Source organism: Halichoerus grypus, chromosome 7 (genome assembly GCF_964656455.1).
Source record: "Halichoerus grypus chromosome 7, mHalGry1.hap1.1, whole genome shotgun sequence".
In the NCBI taxonomy this organism is placed as follows: domain Eukaryota; kingdom Metazoa; phylum Chordata; class Mammalia; order Carnivora; family Phocidae; genus Halichoerus; species Halichoerus grypus.
Window position 1 is genome coordinate 9,027,459 of NC_135718.1, and position 18,207 is coordinate 9,045,665.

The 18,207-nt window shown below is 44.9% G+C and overlaps 1 long non-coding RNA gene across 1 annotated transcript; it reads left to right on the plus strand.

Moving 5' to 3' along the window:
- The first annotated feature begins 1,956 nt into the window (after positions 1-1,956).
- LOC144382530 (uncharacterized) lies at positions 1,957-8,348 on the plus strand. The gene is made up of 2 exons (XR_013449580.1): positions 1,957-6,214; positions 8,020-8,348. It is a non-coding gene; the product is annotated as an uncharacterized LOC144382530 (long non-coding RNA).
- The last annotated feature ends 9,859 nt before the right edge of the window (positions 8,349-18,207 follow it).

The window sequence follows — 18,207 nt, forward strand, 5'->3', positions numbered from 1 at the left end:
CTCGGTCCCAGGATCCCAGGATCATGACCTGAGTCAAAAGCAGACGCTTGACCGACTGAGCCAGCCAGGCACCCCAGAAATATTTTCCTTTCACCTAGTATTTGTTTAACATGAAAAAGATGTTTTACACTCATTTCATGTTTTGGTGAATTTAGTTCTTGAAAGTGAAAACTAATACAGTGTTCATTTATGAATCACTCTGCACTCAGTGACAGGAGGTCTATATATCACTTTTATCAAGCTTTTCCTAATTTATTCACAACCTATGTAGCCAATAAGTAGCATTTCTTCCTACACTCAGGGGAAGCGTGTTGCACTTAAAGCTCAGCCCTCCTGTTTAATAGCTGTATAATTTCTGATAGTTGTGGTCTATTCTTTGGTTCAGAAATTGCCTTGAAATAGTTAAAACTAGAACACACAAGGTATGTTTTATAAAATGATTAAAATAATACAATATTCATGATTATAGTACTAGAAATAATTCAGATGAGCTTTAATTCCTGATTTTCCATTTCTTAATTTTTCCATATTAATGAAGACCTAACTTAGATTTTATATGTATCAGAAATTCAGAGGTACTGATTTTCTTGTATTTATAAACTGCTGTGCATAAATCTGTTTATTGCTATATTATTATTTTCTAAGAAAATACTGCCTGAATTCGCTCAGCAGAAGCAGTAGACTATAGTACTTACAAACTCTCTTTTAAGTCTTTTTTCTCTTGTAAGTTTTCTCCACATGTAATAAGCCAGGTCTGCGGAGTAAGGGCTAGCAAATGCACCTTCACGGGTAACCACCGCAGTTTGAAGTGGCTGCAAGGGATGTGTGATGATCAAGAAATTGAATCAAGATCCAGGTTATGTATTTTAATTTCCACATTTTTACCACTTTGAGTGTTACTTCATCTCCCTCTTTCCCATGGGGGCGTGCTGAGGTTTCCCTCCCACTTTTCATCACTGGACTGTCGGTGTTCTGGGTGCAGGGCAGAGAGTGAGTTTGCATGCTGCTGCCCTAAGACTCCCCTGAAAGTGTGGCCACAGAGACTAGCACGGGAGGCTCTTCCTCACTTGGCCCCAGCCCAGCTTTCCAGCCTCATCAGCCACCTCCACGTGACCTGCTGTTCTAACATGTCCTTTCTTCCCGCAGCTCCTCAGACTGTTGGTTCCAGCGACGGGAGTCCTCCTCCTGTGGGTCTCACCTCTCCCTACCCTACGCTATCGTTCCAAGTCAGCTCAGATGCGGCCAACATGAAGCCATCCTGGGTCCCTCCCTCCCCCAGTCAGGAAGCAAGCAGCTGGTTGGGAGAAATAGACAAGCAACACTGAAGGCTCGCTTTCGGGGCATGTAAAACAATCGAGGTCGGCTAAAGCACAGGATGCATGTCAGGTAGTGGCCAGAGGTAAGGCCTGAAAAGGTGGCCTGGGTCTGGCTTTGGAAAACCGTGACTGCTCCACTCTGGAGATTTGTATGGTTTAAGAGGAGAGTGACACAGTCAGCTCTGGGCCTCAGAAAGCAAGCCAGCGTGGAGCTTTGCTCACGAACCCACTTGCAGAATTTCTTGGCATTCTGCTTTGCGTTGCAGTGGAATCTGGGTGCTGGGAATGCAGAACCAGGGCAACATCTGATTGCCTGACAAGTTAGGTCAGCATTTCTCATCATCTGCTCTCCAATCTTTGTCAGAGTCACTTGGGGAACTTGTCAGACGTGAAGGTTTCTCGAGCCCCAACGCAGATCTTCTGAATCAGACCAGAGGGAGGAGCGGCCCCTGAGTGGGCATTTCAAAGGATCTCAGGGTTATTCTAAAACAGGCCAAACTCAGAGAGTCTGCTTTGGTCTGTAACACAGTACACCCCAACGTGTAGCCATCTGATCAGCCCCCTCCATCTACCTCACCAGGAGCTGGTTAGAAAGGCAAATTCGTGGGCTCCATCCCGGAACCAGTGAAGCAGAGTCTTGGGCAGGGGGGTGGGGGGCGGGGGGTAGGAATCTGATTTCACAAGCTCTCCAGGCAATTCTCTTGCACACGAGTTAGAGAACCTCTGCTTTAATGAATGGATGTCTCTGAAGAAATAGACCCAGGATTTCAAACACCCAGGACAGGTCTCTGTGTAACCTTGTGTGTGTAGGAAATGCCCCTGGAAGTTCATGTTTAAATGAGAACCAGAGGTTCCAGAAGAGTAGTGGAAGATAAAGGCAACTCTGACTTCTTGAGAGTCAGACTGAACCATGAAATGACTCAAGTGGAACGTAATTGTTTTTACTGCAGACTTGCCCTGGCAGAGAGCCTTTGGTAGAGTTTCCATCAGAAATGTTCATGTTTTCACTTTTACAGTTTCCACTGGGTTCAAGCCTGGGAACAGCACACATACGGCTGGAGATGAGCCACCAACAGAGGGGCCAATTGCTTACATTAGTGTCTCAATTTCCAAAGTGTGACATGTCTGTTTAGGTTGAAACCTCTCAAAGACCAACAGCCACCACCACCCCCACCCTTGTCAAACCACACAGCACCCACTATCTTGAAATGGGCTGAGGGAGCTGAATGGCTTTGCCAACAATTCTGACAAGTCATGGGGGGAAGGTAGGCCTGGAATTCACCTCTCCTGTTCTCCAGGCTCATGTGGATTGTGGGGTGGGACCTTCCAACTTAGAATTGATCCCCTTTGACATTTGAAATCCAAGGCTGTTGAAAGGGGAAGCAACTCTTCTTCCATGGCCCCCTCTCTCAAGGTAAAGCAAATTTCGCATCTTCTATGTGTCTTCTACTGTTTCGACATTGTCCCTCCAAATGCCATATTTCTAAGATGGCGTAGAGGAGAATACACAAGGGTGGACGAACCTGAACTCTCCTTCCACCTTAGCCACTCACCTGTAGTGAGTGTAGTTTTGGATGAGGGATTCTACCTTTTTCTTGACCTCAGTTTTCTCTTCTGTAAAATGGGGGCTATCACAGCCTGCCTCATGCTATGCCATGAGGCTTATGATATTCTGAGCATGATACCTCTGATATATAGTAGATGTTAAATGGCAAATGTTAAATTTTTCTCTCCCTTTTTCTACTGTGCTGTCTTCTTAAATGGCAAGAATGACACACGTGTTTCTTAATATCATTACTATTCCAGCAATTTTGAAATCCCTCTTCTATATCCTATCTTAGGTGCGGGAGTGACTCAGAATCAATTCTATTGAGCAGTGGTTCTCAAGTCTAGTTCAGGAACCAGCAGCATCAGCATCACCTTGGAACTTACTCAAAATGCAGACCCACTTCAGACATACTGAATCAGAAACTCTGAGGGTGGGGCCAGGCCTCGCATTTCCTGAAGCCCACCAGCTGACGCAGGTACCCACTCACTTTGAGAACCATTGGTTTGTCTAAAAGCACGCACTCTGCAGCCAGGTACATGAGTTCCTTCCTAAAACTCCTGTTGATACACCGCAAAGGTGTTCTACAACCGGCAGGAAGAAAATCTAGGCTTTTTACTAAGGCTTTAAATCTCCACAAAATTGGATATCTGGCTAATTTTTCCAACTGGTGTCCTGCTACCACTCTCCTTCACACATCCCACTCTAGCCCCAACAGCCTTTTTCTTGTTCCTTGAGCACACCAAACCCATTGCAGCATCAAGATGTCTGTCATTACTATTTGCTTTGCCTGGAATGCACCTCCTGACTTTGATCTCTCCCTTTCTCCAGGCGTCTGCTGGAACGTCCCCTCCTCAGAAAGGCCTTTCTTGACTATGATCCCTAAATTCTTCCTCCCCATCCCCATCACTTAGGTTAGCTGTTTTCACTTTAGTTTTCTTTTAACCATTCTTTAAGGGGTAGATATATTTAGAACAAATTCTTTTTCTTCATCTGAGAATGTCTCTCTCCTGCTCCATTCCTGAAGGATAGTTTTGCTGGATATAGAATTTGGAGTTCTTCTTGTTCAGCGCTCGAGAGACGTCGTGTGCTACTTCTGTCTGGCTGCTGCAGTTACAGATGAGAAGTGTGTGGTTTGAACTGGTGCCCACTGCAGGTAGTGTCTTATTTCTCTCCGGCTGCTTTCAAGCTTGTTTCTTTGTCTTTAGTTTTCAGAAGTTTAATTATAATGTGTCTTGCTATGGATTTTCTTGTGTTTATCTTCACTTCTTGAATCTGTCTTATTTCATCAGAAGCTCAGCCCCATCCTCTTTCTCCTCTCCTTCTAAGACTCTGATGACAAATGTTGCATCTTTCGTCATAGTCCCACAGGTCCTTGAGGTTATGTTAAAGTTTTGTTTAGATTGGGTAAATACTCTTTTTTTTTTTTAAAGATTTTATTTATTTTTTTGAGAGAGAGAGACATAGCGAGAGCAGGAACACAAGCAGGGGGAGTGGGAGAGGGAGAAGCAGGCTTCCTGCTGAGCAGGGAGCCTGATGTGGGACTCGATCCCAGGACCCTGGGATCATGACCTGAGCCGAAGGCAGACGCTTAACGACTGAGCCACCCAGGCGCCCAATTGGGTAAATACTCTTGCTCTGTCCTCAAGTTCGCTGATTTGGTCCTGGCATCTCCATCTGCCATTGAGCCCATCCAGTGAGGCTTTTTTTTTTTTTCCAATTCTGTAATTTCCACTTGGTTCTTTTGTTATGACTTCCATTTCTTTGTTGAGATCCCTATATTTTGATTGTTGCTGGAAGATTTGTTACTGATTGTTGAAGCTTTTTTATGATGGCTGCTTTAAATCCTTTTTTGGATAATTCCAACATTTGATTCATCTTGCTATTAGCATCAATTCATGATCTTTTCTCATTCAGGTGTTACTTCTCTGGTTCTTGGTCCGACAGGTGATTTTCCATTGAATCTTGGATATTTTGGTTAAGTCCTATGTAAATCTTTAATTTTATCATATAGTCACCTGCTTAGGTTTAGCATGCAGGTCCTGGTCTACGATTGTGGGATGAGGTTCTAATGGCAATTTAATGTCCAGAGGCTTTGCGGTGCTGTTCTGATCTGCTCAGTTTCTGTGGTGCCACTGGGGCTCTCAGGGCCCTGACAGTGCGGCCAGGAGGAGCAGGAGATTCCTCAGGCCAGAGCCATCTGGTACGTCTAAGTGCGAGAAGGGAATCTGGCTCATAGGGACAGAGATGCTTCTTACGGTGGATCCCCCTCGGGCTGTCAGCTAGCCACCCCACTGTCTCCCAGCGGAGAGGCGTCTTGGCACCAGTGAGGAGGCAGGTCACTTCCGCTGGCCTTTTATGTCAGTGGGGCTCCTACACCACACACCTTGCCACTGTCGCTGTGCTAGCGTGGTGCTGTGGGCAGGACGTGCACGGCATCCCGGAGCAGTAAACCCACCGGTACCACGTGCTGCTGCCAGAGTCAGCCTGGGCTACCTCTTCCTGTTCTGCTGCGGAGTTGCTCGTCCAGGCTCAGGGTCTCTAACCTGTTTGCTTTCCTCTTTCCAACTCCAGAGTATTTCTTTATTTGATTCTTGCATTTTTTCTAGGGATTACAGTTGTACTTTGGAGGGAGAGGCAGGGAGAAACAGGTCTAGGCCATGTCGTCTGCACCTGGAGTCTCCTCATTTAATGTTACTAGATTGGCTGCCTGGGGGCCTGTATCGTACACACCTACTAGCACAGGTGTCCTGGTCACCTTTCATTTTTATAACCCTTGTATCTTCCCGATTAAGTGTGAAAATTTTCCAAGATCAGCGAATCCTTGTAAATGGCATTGCATTGTGTAGCTAAAGCATAAAATCCATTTGGTTTTCTCTAACTGAACTTTTAAGTGTAAGGGGGTTTTTAGCCTCCCCATATTTCTATCTTTTTATTTTTTTTTTCATTGAAATCTTGAACCTGCTTTTGAGGAGCAGTCAAATCCTGAGAATCAATGTGAGGGAAAGAAGACCTGAAAAAAGAAAGACTTAGAATGAAATGGTTCAACATAGCATATCTCTTTCCTGGGGGCTGAAGTCCACCTACGCATGGGACAGAATTCAGAAACCCGCGCGCAGAAGAGCTGCTGTCCCGAGAGTTGATGTCACATGCCCGTGACATAGAACATGGGGCTGGACGGTGGCTGCACTTCGAAAACGAGTTCTTCGACCTTGGATCTTAATTCTTCTAGCAAGGATGATTCAATCCTTCCTTCTCAAATTACAGGTTTCATAAAATATCCTGTTCCCTCAATTAAAATTTTTTTTTTTTAATAGTTGGCCTTCATCCAGATCTGGACGGTTTAACTAGAGTAAGTATGTTACCTTGTTTATGCTTCTTCCTTCCTGGCTCACTGTTCCATAATTTGAGTGTTAAACAGTTTGCTGAGTCCAGACAAATTTTCCTGGGAGGATTGAGGAGGAAAAATGTCCAAAGGGCCTTTGGTCTCCTGGAGAGACAGAATGAAGGTCAAGGGCTCCTAGAATCTCCTTAAACCGTAATACGGCATGACAGCTGTCGGTGGGAGAATGAAACACGGTTTTCCCTTAACCCACATCACTTACAATGTGGGTTTGCAGATGCACAGCATTGCACGGCAGGACATTTTGAAAAAATACATTTCCTTAGTCATTCCCAGAAAATATTTTAAACTTGATGAACAGCAAGGGGTCACTCCTGACTCTCAGTGACTATATGTCAGGAGGCCCAGGTGTTTGGGAATAAAGCTCCCTGCACGAGGTCTTAGTTGTAGCTACACTCTGCTGCCTGCGAAAAGGAAGAAGATTCTTCCCAATTTCTCTCCTGATTTCCTTCTCTCTGGACTGTGCCTTTCAGTTGCTTTCCACCCACAAAGAAACCCCTTCTCCCTGACGGCCAGCCTCGGCTCCTAGGCCTGCCCGGGAGCGTTCACACACGCTTACACGTGGAAGGCTCTGTGGTTTGGGGCTCCTGGATCCCCCGCTGACGGAAGTGTGCTGAGGCGGCGAGGCGGCTGGGAGGGGGGGAGGCCGCGCTCACTGCTTGCCTGCACTTCTCTGCCCAGGTGTGTGTGACATGCTTGACCTCAAGATTATGATTGCCATTGGTGGTGGCTTACTGATTGTCATATTTGTGCTGATGGGTGTTGTCATCTGTCTTTACTACAAACTAGCCAAGGAATTGAAGTGAGTGATGTGGGTAAGAGTGAAAAATACCCCCTCAAATAGGATACCTGGGGCTCTCTGCTTGAGCAAGGTCATTCCTTGCCCTGTGCCTGCACCCAGAGTGAGGTCAGGAACAGCAGGTAGGTTTGAAAAGGTAAAAGCAGGTGAGTGTAGAATCTTGGTTTTTTCCCCTTCTGGCTTAGGGCTGTGAGCTCATAAGTAGAATGTTCTCAGCTGGGTGGCTCCGTGCTGCTTTGCTCCACTTACCCTCCCAGAGTGGACCCCCAGCTGGTTTACTCAGCACACTGGCTGGGCCCTCCCTCCGTCCCAAGCACTGCAGACCATGGGGGAGCCTGTGAATGAGTCTGTGCCTCGGATTCTCCTCCTGTGGATCTCCTCTTAGCTGAGTTGGGGAGCTCTCACGGTGTTCTCTCATTCACTGTGCATGGCCTTGGGGACAGGGAGGCGGGCCTGTGGGACTATGGGGAAGCTGAGCTGTGTGAAGATCCTGGGGGACACCTGACAAGGGAGTATAGACAAAAGATAATTAGCTTTGGGGGAGAGGAAGCTTCAAATCTGGGAGAGATGGGTCGTTAGAAGCAGTGCTGTTCCCATGCTAGGGAAGTTAAGCCTGTGAGCTAGAAGATGAATCCCAGAACGTGGGGGACGGCCAAGTGTGGCCCCTTCCCGGTCACGCTCTGCACTTGATGGGCCTGCAGCGATCAGCTGGGTGATCCACACTTGCAGTTTGCTTTCTCTTGTTTGCTGTAACCTGATTCTCCATTTCTAGCATCCTAGGAGAGGAAGCGATTAGATAGGAGCTTGGGACAGGGGCAGAGAGCTCTAGTTTCGGGCTGCTGTTATGTATTTGATTGGCTCTAGGCCTAAACTTCACAGATACCCCTGATAATTGTGACCAGTGGACTGAGAAGAAAAATTCCAATCGCATGCTTTGTGTATGTCTTTTCTTAAGACCTTCAAAGGCACCTGCAGCTCTGTCCATCACCAATAGTAATCAAGCCACAGTCACCAATCCCGCAGCCTCCACCACTGGGTCCTATCCCAGCCTCCAGTGCTGTGACGAATGTAGCTTGGACACCGACTATGACCCCCTGCCACCGTGCTTCTGCGACGTAAACGAGGGACTCTGACTTGGGTGGGCACAGGTATCTTCATGCACAGTATTTCTTTCCCAGTAGAATTTATTATTCAAGTCAGGTTCAAATAGTGTTTACATCATGTTATATACTCTATAACATTATATTTATGTACTTTTGAATAAATGTGCAATACTGAAAATAATCCTCTCTACCTGCAGTATTTTTGTTGGTGATGATGGTTATGTACTTAAATTACTTAAATTTTTGTACTACCCACTTTGAGTCTTGGGGCAACTAGCTTGTAATATCATATTGCAGGATAAGGAGAGTTAGAGTAGAAAAGAAAAAGGGCACGTATACAACTTCACAGGAAGGGGTACTGTGTTAGGTGCTTGGGATGGAAAAATCAAAGCCTTTGAAAACTAAGTTTAGACTAAGCTTCACAGCAGCCTGGGCCAAAAGGGAAACACGGCATTTCTAAATGAGACAAACTTTTTCCTGATTACTATTGGTGATTCATTCTGCTTGGATTTTATTACCTGGATCCCTCTCTTTGAGACTCTGAAGAAAGGCACCTCTTCCTTTGGGTTTTACAAAGACTCAGAACCAGTTTTCAACCCCAGCAGGTGCTAACATCTGAGGGCCCACTGTCAAACCAGATGCTTATTTCTTCCAGGCCCTTGGGCACGAAGTTGGCTCTGCAGATGTAGGGTTTCTGTAGGGAGATCCCCTCCCGTGGGCAGAATTGGACTCTTCTCCCGACCTGTGCCAGGGCCCCAGGAGGGGGTGCAGGAGTCTGAGGGTAAAGAGGAGACTCCTGGGAGCAGAGTAGGAGCTGTGGAAGAGGCACAGGGATGGAACCTAAGCCAAGTAAGGGGGTTCCCAGGAGCCTGGGACCCGGGCCCCTTTCTGGCACCAGAGATGCAATTTTGTAGGCATCAGGGGTTAGTCACAGGATGGGCACTTGGCAAGATAAGTGATGTGGCTGCAAGTCCCTGGTGTGTGTGACTTCCAAGGAATTTGCCACAGAGAAAACACGCTCCTGTCACCTGGATCACAACACAAAGTTCAACTGCCTAATTCTGAACACGAGCCGCTCCCCCCTGCCTCTGTTACACCTCCAGACTTCATCACCACTCCTAGATGTCATTCAGTGTGCATTGCCAGGAAGGTAGTATTTAGGGCATAAAATGAAAAACAAAACAAAAAAAAAACCTTTCTCTCTCTAAATTGCCTGCAACTGAATTTCTTTGCAGACATTCCAGCTCAGAGCCAGAGCATTCTAGCTCACAGAATCAGAGGGACAGGGATGGGAAAGGAGAACATTTCTGAAGGCTCACAAAGGTCAGGTGGTGCAGAGAATGGGACTGGGGTGGGGGGCAAGGTGAGTGAGATCACAGAGCCAGGCCCTGGGTCCTGATCTGCCCTGACTTGCAGTGGAGCATGGAAGTCACATCTGCTCTCTGAGCTTAGTGTCCACTTCTGTTTAAAAGAGGCTTGAGCCACTATATCCATTGGAACTCAAAAGGATACTTGGGAACACACTGGATGATAGTGAGGTCAATAGCTGAATGTGGGTGATTGGAGGGGCATCTGGGTGGCTCAGTCAGTTAAGCATCTGCCTTCAGCTCAGGTCATGATCTCAGGCTCCTGGGATCAAGCCCCTCATCGGGCTCCCTGCTCAGCAGGGAGTCTGCTTCTCCTTCTCCGCTGCTCATGCTCTCTCTCTCAAATAAATAAAACCTTTTAAAAAAATAGTAATCAAAAGAATTTAACAGAGGGTTTATTCCTGTGTCTTGAGTTTACTGCTGTGTTTGAATTTAGAGGTTTGGGTGAGCAAAGCTATTACCATGTTGACAAAGTTCATTTTGGGGTCATTGCCCATGACACCTAATGGGTTCCAGGCTTTCTGATAGGCACTTATTCCAGAGATAAGAATCTGCTGCTCTCAGGTGCTCATATACACCTTGAAAAGAGCCCACGAAGCACCATACCCTCTAGGACTTATCAAACAGAGCAATCAAGTCACCTTGGGCCTTGTGGGGCCCAAGAAATGAGGTGGTTGGGTCTAAAGGAAGTATGCCCACAGCCTGGTTCCCTCCCAGTGACTGCGCTCATTCAGGCCACATCCTGCAGCTTAGATGGGGCTTTTTCTCTACCACCCTGAAGCCGCCGGCTTCACAGAATGGTGGAATGGCCTTTCGAAGACCCCACAGTAGCTGGGTGGCAGTAGTTCACAGATCTGGGGGCAGGGTTCTCCAGGAGGCTGTGTGTGCTCTGAATCTGCGTCCAGGAGTCACAGTTGCAGGGATCAAGGGGAGGACATCGGAGTGGCCCCACTCCCCCTTACCTCTAGCACCATTACTCCCAGCGAAAGCTTTGTTTCCTGTTTCTGCAACTTTTTGCTCTGCTGACCAGGTTAGAGGTCTTAGCCCCAAAGGAGGAATGCTTCTGCTAGGAGAGACAACAACGATTCCATTGAACTGTAAATTAGGACTGCCACCCGGCCACTCTGGGCCACCCAGCCTTGGGAGTCACGGCCGAGAAGGGGAGTTACGGTACTGGCAGGGGTGACTGATCCAGACTTCCCAAGGAGAAACTCGATGCCACAATGGAGGTGAGGAGTAGGTCTGAAAGGGTATCCTTTCGTAATACCATGCTCTAGGATTAGGGTCAATGGAAAATGACAATGACGCAATCCAGGCAGTACTACTCATGGCCTAGACCCTTCGGGAAAGCAGGTTTGTGTAATCCTGCTGATGGATGCAAAGGGAATACAGAATGAGCAGTAGAAGGTAGTTATAATCCCACCTCCTGCCATGGGATCAATTACAGAAACAAGGACTGTAATTAACATGAGTATTTCCTCATTTATTATGAACATGCTGGTGTATATATACATACACATGTATTTGTGTATACATATACATAATACATGTATTAAGCAAATATCTTTGTTTTCTTTCTTTTACTCCCAGATCATGTAACATAACAGGTATTGACTTTATATCAGTATTTAAGTAGTATTTAATTTTGTATTGTAGTATTTAAGTTACGGGATACCAGGAAAAGAGTAAACTTCAGTGAACTATTTACCTCCTCTTCTGGGGAAGGAATTAGTGTGTTTTCCCTCTGCCAGTCCCCCTCCCCCTCCCAGGAGAGTGACCACAGGCTCTCACACTCAGTGACGGTGGCTCAGGGAGCTAGGAGATCACATCCATAGGAGACAGGGAGAGGGCTTCAGGAAGAAAGTGGGGTAGGATGGGGGTCTGTGGGCACAGCCGAGGGTGAGCAGCCCTTAGTAATCAGAAGGGTCCCTACCCTATACTTCTGCCCCTTGCTCACTCTCACACCAGGACGCCCAGTCCCACCTGGTACGTGGCCAGCCCCAGAAGTCTCTGAGCTGACAGGAACCGAGTGGAGCGGTGCCAGGTACCTTGGTGAGTGTCCAAGCTCCTTGTGAGCACAACTTCCCAATGTCGCAGGTGCTGGCCTTGCCAGTGTGGTACTGGTATGAAGCCAAATGCCTGATCCAGGGGCCTGACTGGGAATGGTATCCCCTGAGTCACTGTATAGGGTTGTGTCCTCCCCAAGAACCCCAATATCCTTAGAGCCCAGTGATGGGTTCTAGGCTGCAGGATGGTCAGTCTATCACAGAAGGGTTGAGGGCAACCAGAAAGGGTTTCAACCTAGAATATCCAGTCTGTACCTACTGCTTCCTCCTTATTCTAAGTTCCAATCGAATTTAGAATAAAATCCAAATTCCTTATCTGACCTACAGATCCTTCACCATCTGCTCATTATCTGCCTTGCCTTACCTTACCTCCCATCTCCCTTCCCTTCATTGACCTCCACCACACTGACCACACGGCCCTTATTTTATGCATGTGTTAAGTAAGCAACTTGCTGCTTCCTCAGGGCCTTTGCACTTGCTCTTTCTTTTGCCTCAATGCACCCCTCTAGCCCAGATCATACATGAGAGCCTCCCCCTTATCTCCCTGTTTGCTGAGATTTCATCTTCAAGACGCATTCCTTGGCCACTCTAATATTGCATCTCCCCCCCGCCCCCACTGAGGCAGTCACTCTCTATCCCCTCACCCTGCTTTATTATACCTTATTTATGGTATACCTATTATACCTATACCATAGCACCTCTTATTTGAATTTTTTGTTTATTTTTGTTGTCTGTCTCTCCCACTTAGAATATGAGTTCCATAAAGGCAAGACTGTGTCTCTCATGTTCAAGTATTCTCAAGCCCTAAAACATTAACTAATGAATATCTGTTGAGAAAAAAAAAGAAAGGAAGGGGGGGAGGGAGGAGAAAGGAGAGGGCAACACCACATATTCATCTACTTGTTCTTCCTGGTCTCACCTTGGACACCAGGATTCCCTTCTATCATCTGCAAAGCGTAGTGCTTAATCCACCTGCTTCGGGCTCTGTGGACATAATGGTTTGAAATTCCTGGCAACTGAATCTGGACCTGCACTTTCTTTTTCCTCCCCATCCTGTGCCACCCCCTCCTCAGTGTCAGCACCCTGGCTGGATATCTGAGCAACCCCGCTGGACCCAGAGTTTGCCCAGGTGCCACACTACCTGCCTTTAGAACACAAAGTCTTTAATTTTTAGAGAAGAGCAGTGAAGGCTTAAGATAGCAGTAGCGCTACCCGCTTCGTGATCTGCACAAACGAGGGCCAAGGCTCAACTCCAGGTCGGTGCCCGGAAGAATTACTCGGTGCTTACTGTGCGCCACGTGTTGGAGATCCCCTAGGAAGAGCTTTACTTGGGAACTTCCTGTAAACGTCCCAGGGATGAGTTGGCGAGAGCAAACACTCACTGTTCGGGATTGCTGATAATAAATCAGCCGCACAGCTGCTCTCTTCTCACGTACGTCTGGCCGTCGCATGGTCAAACTGACACATTCCCTGAAGGTCTCCAGAAAGCTCTGAGGCCAGATATGGAGCCCTGGGAAGTATAAAGCCTGCTCACCCTTCAGGCTGTTCTTCCCTTGACCACGATGGAGGCTGTGAGAAGGCTCGTCCTCTTGGCCCTTTTAATTGTGCCATGTTTGGCAGAGTTGAACTAGACCAAGTCTGAAGGTAAGAACATTGAACCAGTTTTTCAATCAACACAGGGATATTCGAGGTACCTGCCAGAGATCTTTAGTTTTAATACCTTCTGCTACTCTCGATATGTAAAAAAAAAGTACTCATATGTATTTAGTAGGACATTAAATTGGTCCCAGGTTTATTCAAGATAATGTGACAATATATGTAAATATATGTAAAAATATAAAAAACACAAAGAATTCTACCAGGTGTTTTATTTCTAAAAATTTATTTTTAAAGAATTAATATGTATCCTTCCCAGACACTTCCAAAAAACGAAAGAGGAAAGAACACTTCCAAATCATTTTAGGAGGCCAGCATTACCCTGATATGACAGCTAGACAAGGACATTCAAGAAGAGAGTAGGGGTAACTTTAATTATATCAGACAAAATAAAGTTTAAGTCAAAAATTGTAACAGGAGATAAGAAGGTCATTTTAATGAAAAATGAGTTAATTCTTCAAGAGGATAGAATTGTAAATATATATGCACCCAACATCAAAGCACCAAACTTATAAAGCAAATATTAACGGATCTGAAGAGAGAAATAGACTACAATACAATAATAGTAGGGGAATTTAATGCCTCACTTGTAACAATGGATTAATCATTCAGACAGAAAATTAATACTGAGACATTAGAACTGAACTACACTTTAGACCAGATGGACCTTACAAACATACACAGAACATTCCATCCAAGAGCAGCAGGATACACTTGTTCTCAACCACACATGAAACATTCTCCAGGACATACCATATGCTAGGTTACAAAACAAGTCTTAACAAACTTAAAAAGACAAGTCATATTGAGTTTCTGGCCACGATGATATGAACTTAGAAATCTATAATAAAAACTGAAAATTTCACAAAAATATGGAAATTAAAGAACACGCTCCTGAACAACCCATAGGTCAAAGAAGAAATACAAATGGCAAATAAAATATCTTGAAACCAATAAAAATGGAAACAAAATATATCAAGCCTTATGGGATGCTGCAAAAGCAATCCTAATAGGGAGGTTTATAGTGATAAATGGCTACGTTATGAAAAAAGTTCTCAAATAAATAGCTTAACTTTATACCTTAAGAAACTAGAAAGAGATAACCAAGCTAAACCCAAAGAGAGCGGAAGGAAGGAAATAACAAAGATCGGAGAAGAAATAATGAAACAGAGATCAGAAAAACTATAGAAAAGATTGATGAAAAACAGTAACCATTGGGGTTTTTCCCAGTTTTATTGATATAATTGACATACAGCACTGTATGTAAGTTTCAGATGTACAGCATAATGATTTCAATTACATATATTGTGAAATTACAATAAGGTTAATATCCATCATCTCATATAGATGCAAAAAAAAAAAAAAAAGATCTTTTCCTTGTAATGAGAGCTCTTAAATTTACCCTCTTAGTAACTTTCACATACACCACACACCATACAGCAGTGTTAACTAGAGTCATCATGTTGAATATTAGAGACCTAATGCTTATCTTATAACTGCAAGTTTGTACCTTTGAACCACCTCCCTTCAATTACCCTTCCTTCACCCCTCCTACTGGTACCCACGAATCTGATCTCTTTTTCTAGGAGTTTGGTTTTTTCTTTTTCTTTTAGATTTCACATGTAAGTGGGATTATACAGTATTTGTCTTTCTCTGTCTTATTTCACTTACTATAATGGCCTCAAGGTTCATCCATGTTGTCACAAACAGCAGGATTTCATTCTTTTTATGGTTCAACAATATTCCTCTGTGTGTGTGTGTCCACCACATCTTTATTCATTCATCGATGGACTCTTAGGTTGTTTCCATGTCTTGACTATTGTAAATAGTACTGCTATGAACATGGGAGGGCAGATATCTCTTCAACATAGTGTTTTTGCTCCCTTCAGATATATTCCCAGAAGTGCAATTGTTGGATCATATAGTTCTATTTTTAATTCTTTGAGGAACCTCCATACTGTTTTCCACAGTGGCTGCACCAGTTTGCATTTCCACCAGCAGTGCACAAGTGTTCCTTTTTCTCCACATCCTCGCCAACACTTGTTATTTCTGGTCAATTTGATTTTAGCCATTCTGACAGGTGTGAGGTGATAGCTCATTGTGGGTTTGATTTGCATTTCCCTGAGGATGAGTGATGCTGTGCATCTTTTCATGTTTCTGTTGGTCTCTTCATTTCTTTGAAGAAATGTCTGTTCATGTCTTCTGCCCATTTTTTAGTTGGATTGTTTGTTTTTTTTGGCATTGAGTTGCATAAATTCTTTATATATTTTGGATATATAACCCTTATCGGTATGTTATTTGCAAATATCTTTTCCCATTCTGTAGGTTGCCTTTTAGTTTTGTTGTTTCCTTTGCTGTGCAAAAACTTTTCATTTTGATGCATTCCCAATAGTTTATTTTTGCTTTTATTTCCTTTTAAGAGACATTCCTAGAAAAATGTTGCAGTGCCTCATGTCAGAGAAATTACTGCTTGTGCTCTCTTCTAGGACTATTATGGTTTCAGGCTCACCTTTAGGTCCTTAATCCATTTTGAGTTTATTATTCAGCCTTAAAAAGGAAATCCTTTGATGAGCACTAAGTAGTATATAGAATTGAATCACTATATTACACCTGAAACTAATTTAATACTGTATATGAACTATTAAAAAAAAAAGGAAACCCTGCCATTTGCAGTAACATGGGTGAACCTGGATGACATTATGCTAGGTGAAATAAGCCAGACACAGAATGACAAATACTGCGTGATCTCACTTATATGTGGAATCTAAAAAAGTTGAACTTACTGTAACAGAGAGTAGAATGGTGGTTACCAGGGACCAGGTGTGGGGGAAATGGGAGATGTTGGTTAAAGGGTACTAATTTTCAGTTACAAGATGAGTAAATTCTGCATTCTTAATGTACAGCATGATAACTATAGATGGCTATAATGTATACTTGAAATTTGCTGAGTGTGTAGATATCAAGTGTTCTCACCACACATACACACAAAATGGGAACAATTTGGGGTGATATGTAAATATGCTTGATTTGGGTAATCATTTCACAATATATACATATATCAAAACATCATGGTGTACAACCTTAAAAACATAAGATTTTTGTCAATCACATCTCAAAAATAAAATAATACCTAGAAAACAATAAGTGTTATATTTTAGTAAAGAGACTAATGTTTAGTGTAAAAGACTATTTTTGTAAGGATATCACTCAGCGGCCCAGAAAAAAAAAAGAGAACTAAAAGCTTTGTTCCTCTAAAAGTGGAATATTACCCTTAGGTCCTTTTAGGAAGTATGTGTTTATTCACATTCAATTAAAGCTTCTTTCTAAAATGATCTTTCTTCAGGCCCTAATATACTTTTACTCTTTATGGACTCTACATAGAGAAATCATAAATGCTTTTCTCCTCAGAACTTCATGGAGGGGAAATCCATTTCTGGTAGCTTACTCTGTGGTGAGCCAAATACAGTTTACTTTTAGCTCCATAGTTGTATGGGGGCTGTATGGGGATCCCAGGTAGGAGGTAAGACCCACAAAGCCCTAATTCTGCAATTCAATCCCAATGAGGACTGCACCTGGATACCAGAAAGAGCAGAACACAAAAGCATCAGAATCACCTTTCCTGCTTCAAGTACAGGGTTTGGGCTTCTAAAGAGGATGGCTGAAGTCTCTGGCCATCCTGGCAAATCTCTGTGGAAAGATGTCAGGTGCTCCTAGAAGTGGTGGTAGTAAATCCCAAACCCCTGGTGAGGGAATGGCTGACAGTCCCTCCCCAAAGACTGTGCTCCCAGCTTTGGCTCACAGGGAGGTGGAGAACTTGTCTCAGGTCACATTGTAAGTGGAATGACCAGCATTAGTACCCAGCTAGTCTAGTTCTGGATTCCAAGCCCTAAAACACTAAACTTGTAGTCCCAGACTTTGCTATGTGTTCTTATCAGCAGGGGAGCTTCCCAAAACCCAGATTCCCAGGCTGAACACCATAGAATTAGATCAGAATCCCTGGGCGTGGGAACCAGGCCATCGGGTGTTTTTTCTTTAACTTGAAATCAATATCCACTCACCAGTGTTTTCTCTGAGTGCCCAGGTCATGGCAGCGTGAGGCCAAGCTGAGCACAGGGCCCTGCGCCAGGAGCCTCCCTCAGGGCTCCAGGAGAACTTCCTCAAACCTCTCAACAGCCCTCTGGGGTAGATGCAATCTAATCCCCACTCAGTTGGTAAGAAATCCCAGAGAAGTCACTTAATGTTCCCAAAGTCACAGACTAATACAGGTGGGAGAGAACTAGAATCCAAGCCACCTGGTTCCAGGGCCCAAAGTCTTACCCAATCCCCGTGGTTCTAAAGCTGGAGAGGCTCAGAGCACTGGGGGGGGAGGGTTTGGAGAAAGCAAAATTGCTGGGCCCTGGGCCCAGATTGCAATCCAGGTGGGGGCCCTACGCCCTAGAAGGTGGAACGGACTTCTCTTTGGCCCCACAGAAACAAAGGAGAAGGGGGACTTCCATATTTCCTAGACTGCTAGGGCTAAGAATCGTATACATTCGTCTTGGTTGTCGAGAAAGGCAGGACGGCAGCGTGGCAGAGTGAGGGAAGGGAGATGAGCAGTTCACATGTCTTAGCTGCTCCCCGCCCCCACACCAGACGAACGCTGTGACATCCCGGTTACAGAAGAGAGAGTGAGCAAAGGAAATAGTACAGCACTTGTCCAAAGTTACACAGCAGGTAAGGGACTAAGGTGGAAGGAGAATGGGGGTTTGTCCACCTCGTGTTTTCCCTCTAGGGCATCTTGGCCCTCTGTCGGGATTCTGAGGGCGTTTGGAGAGACCCTGTCAGAGTGGGCAGAAAACAGTCATCGTGGTCTGCCCTGTCCAACGCAGGGCCTGGGACCGTCCTTATGAATGAGGACGTGGGGATGGGAGGGAAGGAAGGGGCATCTGGGAAGATGCTAAATTTGCTTTAC